At 40.4% G+C, this 9400-nt stretch overlaps 1 long non-coding RNA gene across 1 annotated transcript; it reads left to right on the forward strand.

Moving 5' to 3' along the window:
• Positions 1–2160: 2160 nt before the first annotated feature.
• On the forward strand, positions 2161–7850 carry LOC119005628. The gene is made up of 2 exons (XR_005070554.1): positions 2161–6697; positions 7055–7850. It is a non-coding gene; the product is annotated as an uncharacterized LOC119005628 (long non-coding RNA).
• Positions 7851–9400: the final 1550 nt, after the last annotated feature.

The following is a 9400-nucleotide window of genomic DNA, read 5'->3' on the forward strand; positions in this document are numbered from 1 at the left end:
AACAATAAGAAAATAGTAAATAATAACAGAATAGTAAATAATAGAAGAATAGTAAGTAATAAGAGAAGTGTAATTAAAATAACTGATAATTATAGGCAAATTAAAGTAATATGATATGATAATAAATTGAATGATGAGGATAAAGTGGTGGGTGATAACACAGATACAAGCATAAAAATGAAAATAAAATAATTACTGATGACTATTGCGCCACTAAACGGGACATGGAAAATCAAGGTGTCGGAACGCATTTTTGGCTTGAACAAACATATTTTGATGATGAGGAAATTGGACATTGGAAACTGAGCAAGAAATCAGTCAAACATTATGGCATTTGACGAAAGTTGGTAATACAGACTCTTCCGGTTTGTAATCAATGTGCTGTAAAGAATATGATCAGGATGTGAGAGGAGGAGGAGAGACTCCCATTTGGAGTGTCAGAAAGTCATATAAGAGGCAATTATCTCTACATGAGGGGTTATCGTTTTGAGAGGGAGTAAGATATGAAGTGCCGTGAAAGTATGTGACCTCCACTCTGTTGTATTTAAGTCAGTAACATTTGGAAGACTGGAGAGAACAGTCTGGACCTTCCCTACATGCAGCATGCATTAAAGAGATCTGATTCATCACACTGAGTCTAACATTCTTAAGATATAAGATAATCCTTATAGGTGAGTAAGAAATTGAAAGGAAGTGACTTATGCAAACCTGATAAAGGGTAATACAATGAAAATAATAGCATATAATAGGAAGAAAATATAATATGATACAATATGAGATACTGTAATAATGATATGATACAGTACAGTATTACATGAGGCCCCACTACAATAAAATGGGTGTATGAGTGAAAATAAATATATGAAATAAGTATAAAGAATAAACTTCGTGGTGACATTCAGTGACTAGTATACAGCCTGTATACTACAGGGGTGCGTTGCTCGGAACGAATGTGTCATACAAACCAAAAAGTTACCCAAAGTTAGTGTGTGGTTGATGAGATCCATCCATACACTGTATGGGAAGAGCAGAATGATTGTGAAATTTGTTTGAATGATAAGTCCATTGAAAGTTTAAGCACATCTGTCCCAGTGAGTCAGCTGAAAACATAAGGAACAAAACCGGAAATTTATAAGCTCTATCTGACCCTCTTACAGGCTCTGCTGAAATAATGGCAGACAAATGGGGAAATAATGTGGTTAAAAATGTTCAACTTTGGCACTGTGTCACCCATGGGGTGCTTCCAGTAAAAGGCACATTAAGCACAGAATGTTTAAGATAGTGTAAAATATGTTAAAAGAAAAGGTAACAGGAAAGCAGGAAAGAAAAAAAGGTAGACTGACAAGTTTTTAAAATCAGTAGTGGGACTGAAACGGTAATGGGAAAATAGAGTTTGAGTAACATAAAGAAGAAACAATGTAGGGCCAGAATTAGGAATTGACCTCCTCCATGCTGTCTCCACACCTACAACCCTCCTTTAAACAATACCTTCTCCACACAAGGTCAGGCATCCCAGGATGACTCTGTGAAGGAGGGAGGAGGATAACCAGTACACCCTGTCTTTTCAGCCCTCTTTCTCTCTTCTAAAATGAGTCACAAATTAACCTTGCTTCTCCAAAAAAGCCTTTTTCTCCACCAGCCAGCTTCTACTGACTACTGACTGCGGAGTCGAGATCACTGAGGGGATGATGTTCCCCGACCCCGTGCTGAGGCAAACAAGGAAGCAGACTGTCATTGAGATCCAGAAGTGTTTTATACACAGGCCATGTCAGCCAAACAAATTGAAGGAGGCTACAGAGGTATCACCTGACACAAAGACTGGAGTCGGGTGGGCCACAGAGTCCTGGACAAAGATGGCAGGCACTGCACAACAGCCAGAGGAAAAGGAGACTGGGCCCGTATCAAATTATCAAGGAAAGTGCAACAGCACTGACCAGATAAGCTATGCTGCAGAAGTAAGGTTATGGGAACCCCGAGCTTAATCATCAAGAAGGGAGAGATCCAGAGGAATCCTGACCACATGCACCAGCTAAAGGTGTCTGTTCATTTCCCAGGATTCACCTTGACACAGCCAAAGGAGACAGCAGAGGTCAGAGGTCTGAACTTTGAGCAGCACATACACAAGACACACACACACACACACACACACACACACACACACACACACACACACACACACACACACACACACACACACACACACACACACACACACACACACACACACACACACACAGAGGGAAACACTGATTGAATGTTAAAGTCTAAGCTTTGCTTTCTGGCAGTATTTGATAGCTTTAGGGCTCTAAGCAAGTTTGATTTTTAGAAATATAAAAGATGCACATTCTGTTGTTATCCTGTTGTTGACTGTTAGACTAGGTTAAAGAAAATATCCACTCAGCCCTAGGGCTGTCAAGGTCATTGCTCATTCATCAGGGTGCCATTGTTGACTCTCTCATTTCACCATGTACCTCCCCCATCTTGCCCGAAAAAGAAACCAAAAAAAAAAAAAAAAAAGGGGGGGGGGAGAGATTTTTAAAATACTTTAGGGTCATAAATTAAGATGCTGTAATGACTGTGGGTTTTCAGTTACTGATTTAACAAATGCATATTCTAGCATTCCTGTTTATCCTGACTCACAGTTCAAGGTTGCTTTCACTATCAATGGTAAACTTTGTTCATGGATTTGGATGCCATAGTTTTCTTCTCCAGTCCAACTTTGTTCCAAAACCGCAAATGAAAACAAATGATTGCCTTATTGGATTTAGCAGGCTATTGTTGTCCATAGATTGAGCTTTTTCTCATTCATTTTTTTTTTATTCTTTTAGGCCTCCCAGACCATAGACGTCCCTTAAAGAAAAAAAATCATGAAAATAAGACATTTCTGAAATGAGGTGTTTATTTAAAAAAAAAAAAAAAAAAGAGTAGTCCCACGGTGACGAAAAGTGATTAATAGATCATTATTTTTAACTTTACGTAACTTTAACGTTATGACCATATCTGATATAATTATGTGTCCTCTAACTGTTTGTGTTCTGCATGCTGTTTCATTTAACCTCAGAAAACCAAAAAGAACAGATAATTAAATATGTTGCAGATAGGGCGCAGTTTGCCTGTCGAATTTTGATGCAAGACGCTCCAACTGGTAAGCAACCTTTAGCATACTATAGCACCAAGTTAGATAACTCTGAGGCTGGTCTGCATCCCAGTTGTCAGGGACTTGCAGCAGCAGCTTTTGCTTTGAGAGAGCCTCAACAGGAACCATAGGACACCCAACAATACTGTATACATCTCACCAGATACATGCCCACCTCACCAGTCCAAGGTTTGTGCTTACACAAGCTAGGTTATGAAGTTGTGCTCTCAGCAACAACTGAACATCCAACGCTGCAATACAGTTAATCCTGCAACATGGATGATGATACCCATAGATAGAATGCAACATGACTGCCTTCAAGCCACAAATGTGTTTCTGAGACCACGTGAAGATATGCATAATCAGCCAATAACAACATATCTCTCTCTCTTTGTAGATGGATCCTGCTTCAGAGACGTGACAAGCAACAACACAGGTTAAGAAATTGTACAGTTGCTGCCAGATGATATATTTACCACAGTCCAAACAATCTATCTTGCCCAACCATGCTCAGCACAGCTTGCAGAAATTAAAGCTTTTAACTGCCGCAAAGCAAATTATCAGAAGGCAAGCGGTTAAATGTATACTCACAGTGGGCTATGCATACGCAGTGTGTCATATATATGGAAATATCTGGAAACAGAGAGGTTTTCTCAGAGCGGAATGGCACACCAGTAATGCATGGAGCAGCCATCTTAACACTAATTCAAGCATTCATCTATCAAGTGTATCAGCTATTATCAAGTGTGCTGCTCACCAAAAAAGCAGTTCCCTAATAGCCAAACGCAATAGCCTGGCTGACGAGGCCACTAAACAAGCTGAAACCGGTACATGTGTTGGACGGTTGAAGGCAGCCGAAAACTGTGAACCACTCACCACTTTACCATCCTTAATAGCAGCCCAGAAGGAGGCTGACATACGTACAGTTAGTGTGGTTAAAACGTGGTGATATTAAAACCACTCAAGAAGACCACCAGAAAGGTTTATGGTGTAAGCACAGTAGATAAAACTTTAGCAGAATGTTTGTGCAAACAATACTCTGAGGAAAGCCTTTCCTGCTGCAAAATTATACAAATTATACAAATGTGTTTGCCAGAGTGCATGAATTCTGATAACGAGTCATCTTTTGATAGAGATAAAGATTAAACTAGGAGTTTGAGACCATGGACTTCTGAAAATAAAGACAGTTCAGGCTAAAAAGGGCAGAGACTATCCAGGGTGGAAAAAAAAAAAAAAGAGCACTCTTCAATTTGGGCTAAGAGAAAAGAAAAGGGTATTTGTAGGACAGAGAAATGCAGGTTAAAATACAGCCTTAAGTCCATGGACGGCAAACATCGGATAAATAATCAAAAAGCAAGGTAAATTAAAGTCTAAATTAAAGGAAATGTGAGAATAATGCATGCGAGAACCAAAACTGAAAAAAACACACACAAAAAAAAAAACAATCTGAACTGAAAATAAACAACGATAATAGTTGTTAACAAAAATCGAAGACCAACAAAAAAGTTTCAGTTAAACCAACAATAAATGTTCGAACATTCTTATGGGGGTTTAATAAAGTAAAAAAGTAGTGTATGAGGTTGTTGACTGTGTGTTGTCAACTACCTGTGTCTTGAGTGTGTGTTGAAGAATCTACTGGAAAAATTAGTGTTTCCTAAAATAAATTGTGCTATTTTGCAGTGTTGTGTGATTTGGTGCTGATGTAACTGTCAGACATTGGAGACATTTTTGCTGTTCTAAAGAGCTTTGTATTACTGTTAATAAGTGGTTAAGTGTGTTGCAGTACTCAAACGATGTGAAGGTTATTAGACAAACTTGATAGTTCTGGTCTAAAATGTGTGTGCTAATAGATATATTAGTATTGAATGTGATTTATGAGATGGTTGTTCTTGTGTGTTGTTTTTGACTTATGAATACTATTCGTGCAGGCTAAGAGTTTATAAATGCATGTGTAAAGTGTCGTTGAGATAAGGAATCCAAGTGACGGTCGGTTGAGGTTACAGCCGAGGAGACACATCCCCGGGCAGGTTTTATATTGTTTTAAGAGCGGGTTCCTATCTCGCTGATGGCTGAGGGAGTTGTGTGCTGAAAAGTTGTGTTTCAAACTGCAGCTCCATTGCTCCTCCCCTGGTGTGTGTGAGAGGGGGGATGCTAGCGCCCCCCGCTCTACTGCACGTCCGGTGTGACGTAATCACCCTCCCTTTCTCTCCTCGCTGTCGACTGGGTCCAAGCTCAGTGAACTTTTCCTTTTTTAGTACATCAAGGTTTTGTTGTGTATTTTTTTGTTGTTGTTGTTTTTCAAGCTCCTTTCAGCATGCTGTCTCATTAGTGGTTGTTGTCTGAAGTGAATACCTATATGCAAGTGATATATACAATTTACGACGATTACATATAAGCTGCTATTTCAAATATTATAACCAATTGTGTTGCAAATACAGTTTAAGCCAGTTTATATTCAAGTAAACGCTATGATCTGTTCTTTGGAGTTACAGGGTGTGAGCTGAAGAAGGCTGTTGTTAATCAAGTAGCATTTGACCAACCTACTCTATTGCCCAAATGGTGTGTTCATAACAAAGAAATTCAAAGCTAATATTAGAACTGAAATATTAGAAATGATATATAATGATGTTGAAAATACTGAGATCCTTTACAAAAAAGCATATATATAAAGTGTCTGTGTTGATTGCATCATGATTTTCACATCAAAGTTCACATACCTGTTACAGAAGAAGTAAAATCATCATTTTAACTACAGAAACATCAAGCATCTAATAAAAACATACATATAACATGTCCACAGTCACAAGGTTCAGTAGAACATGCCAGTGGTATATCAAAAACTAAAATAGCCAAAATCATGGCTGATGGTAATGGTAAACTCACCTGAGAAGATGCTTTGCCATTAGCACTAATGTCTATGCACTCACAAACTAACAGACTAACCCATCTAACCCTGCATGAAATGCTCACTGGATGCCCAATGCCACTGCCACAGTGCAGGGGCCCTATAGAGGGACCGCTTCAGCAGCACTATTTATGGGGTTTAACTCAAATCTACAGATGTGTCCTCCAACAGGTGAAAGACTGATAGTAGTGTCGGAGAGGCTGCCGAGGATGATGCCACCAGCACAACCACGGGCAGTGACACCCTGGAAAGCGCACGTGCAGGACCGTCCGGCCTGCAAGATATACACCACCCGTCCACGCCTGAATTCTGGCCAGAGTCAGAGCGTTCTCTGACTCAGATTAATTTGTTTGTTTTCTTTCTTTTTGTGCTAACCCTTTCAGGTTTCGCAAGGGGGGAGGTAGAAAGAGAAGTCCTAATGACATGTGCCACTATTAACACACCACATGTTAACTGTGCACTTACCATGGTCACCTTAGCCACAATTACAAGGGCATAGTGAAAATGGGAGAACTACTACATCTTCTGTATGTAAAAGCTGACACATATGGTTGTTCACTAACCACCGATGGCACAATAGCTAACGCTCCAGGTTAACATTGGGTGGGACTACCCCGCACCACTGACTGTCAAGAGAATGGATGGTGACATTACAGGTAATACGCACAAACACGTCATGTTAGGACACAGAAACAATCAGAAAATGAAACTTTTAGAAGCCAGTAGATGGATTCGGCTAAAGAGTAACTGAGAAAAAAGAGATTTGGCCAAACTAAGAAGCACAGAAAAAGACCAATAAGAGTGTATTGTACGTTACAAACGTCAAAAGAATACCACTGCCAGGAAGTCACAGAGGTGACTATTCGGATATAACTGAATGTCTTGCTTGTTGTGCAGTGCACATGGCAGTGAAATTGGATAGATGGAGTTCCAACTCTCAAATATGCCAATGAAAATTTAAAAACAATGACAGCTATGTAAACTTGATAAACTAATCTTCCTTTTCTGTGTAGCACGAGGACGAGTTGGTGTATGTAACCTGGAGAAACACAACCAACCTGACGTGGTGAGACTAATGAAGTGCAGCAATGAGACCTGGTATCCGGCCACCAATGGGGGCAATGCTACCACCATAAAAATGTGTGAATCCAGCCCTTCAACAATTAGCCCAACCACAACTACAGGATGAGCTCTCCGTGGATAATCAGCTAGGAAGACAACATCATGGATAGAGGTCAAAATGTAATTTAGATAAATGTGCCAGCAAGGCTGTGAGCCTGGCTAAGGTTGCTGTCCACTCCTGCAGAGGAACAATCCAAATGGATACAACAGAGCAGAGGTATCTGTCAGTGCCTGCACCCTCCAGGAAGAAGGGTGAGCTATCAACACAGAGACTACTGTACAAGGAGAGAGACAGGCTGACAGGTTTATAAATTATGTTCCGACAATTGTACGACGATCCCTTGTATTCAACATAGTTATGTAGAGTCAAATGTTGTAAATGTGTTGATGAAGAAAAGCGGGCACTCATTTGTGAAGGTCACGTCAGAAAGCTGAGTGCCATAAAAAGCACAAGAAATGTATTAAACCAGTGTGGTTTACAGGAAACCAGTAAGTTCATAGGGACTCTGGTGTAATGTTGGCCTTAGGGCCGCCACACTAACCAAGGCAACACCACGGGTAATATGTCACCAAGGCTAACAAATAACCCAAGCGTGTCATTTAAGTCCAGGTGCTAAGATTGGATAGAGCTCTTACCTGTCTTTATGTAATTGGATCATTGGAAAAATACCAGAAGAAATTTTTTTTTTACAAAAACAAAAGGTGGTATGAGAGTTTTATGTCAATGATCTAATAATTACTGATCTAATGTCCGTTGAACTGACCAAAAAGGGATTGTCATTACAAAGTGTGTCTAGATAATATTCTAATTCTAGATGGTTTAAGATGGTGGAAGGTGGTTTGTCTATGTAATCATATGCTTTTCTGAGAAAAAGAGAAAAAAAGGGCTATGATATATTCACATGAGCACGAATTACCTGATTATGCATGCTTAAAAACAAATCTAGAAGTGTTGAGTGGTGTAGTGCATCTAGAGTTTGATTCACGTGTGTTACAGTCACAAGTGCCTTCAAAGAAGTTAACCACAATGTGTGATTTAATGCTGTATGTACACATATTATGTTTGCACCCACAGAACAGGTCAGTTGGTGGGCCACATGGCAGGGCATTTTACCTCTCATAAACAGCTAATTGGAGAGGACGTTTCCCCAGTCATGTTGCCAGGTCAGAATAGAAACCTGTCAATGAATATCACTGGGTCATCTGTTTGAGGGCAGGTCCAGAAGATGGCTCAGGGAGAGCTCTCAACTATCGTCTTGATAGTTGAAGCACTTCCCTGTGGGTTGATACTCATTATCAGTCTCGTAGGATGGGGTTGCATTTACACTGTTTGAAACTATATATATCGTGTGTCATTTACAGTATACTCAGGCTGTTGTTTCTGTTATGATGATAAGACGACTGCACTCCCTGATGTTAAAGTTTGAAGTGTTGGTCCTTTTAGAAGGACCAAAGGGGGGACTGTAGTGGCAGATACAAACAGGGTCATGATCATGCATATAAATTGATTTGAGAATACAACTTGCAGTTCTGTATTAATAGGGAATTTGAGCCTGATGAAAGACCAAGGTTTGATGCTTCCGGTATAATAAAGGCTGGACTGGGGGAGCAGCAGGTGCAGCTACAGCTCACTCAAGGCCACAGATAGGGGCCTGGGTGAGACACTTTGTAGGCCTTAAGGAAGTCAGACAAAAATGAGAATAGTAAGATGACAGTCTCGCGTGATCATGACAAGGGGGGTGGTCCAGGAGGGCACTGGTGACCTGGACCTCGGGTATAAAAGAGGGTGATCGGGGCAGATTTCTCAGTTGCCCCGGGGTACCTCATGGATTTATAACTCTTCTCTTGGAATAAACACCTTTTTGGACTGAAGACTTGCTGCCTCGCCTCTGTTTTGGACTTAGTCTCTGAGCGGTCTTGTCTCAAATTTGGACTTAGTCTCTGAGCTGTTTTGCCTCTGGTTTTGGACTTAGTCTCAGAGCCGTTTCTCCTCAGATTTGGACTTTAACTTTTGAGCGGAGTCACAGAGTCAGATAGTGGAATAATTGGACGGATAAGGAAGGTAGTCTCCCACTACAGACGCATCAGACATTGGTGCTGTACTGACTGGACCGATCATAAAAATTTGGCTTATATTCACAGTACTAAACGTTTGAACTCTCGCCAAGCCCGGTGGGCTTTGTTCTTTGGTCGATTTAATTTCAATCTCACTTACCAGCCAGGGAACAAAAATATTA

The sequence above is a fragment of the Acanthopagrus latus genome, chromosome 17 (assembly GCF_904848185.1).
Source record: "Acanthopagrus latus isolate v.2019 chromosome 17, fAcaLat1.1, whole genome shotgun sequence".
Lineage (NCBI taxonomy): Eukaryota > Metazoa > Chordata > Actinopteri > Spariformes > Sparidae > Acanthopagrus > Acanthopagrus latus.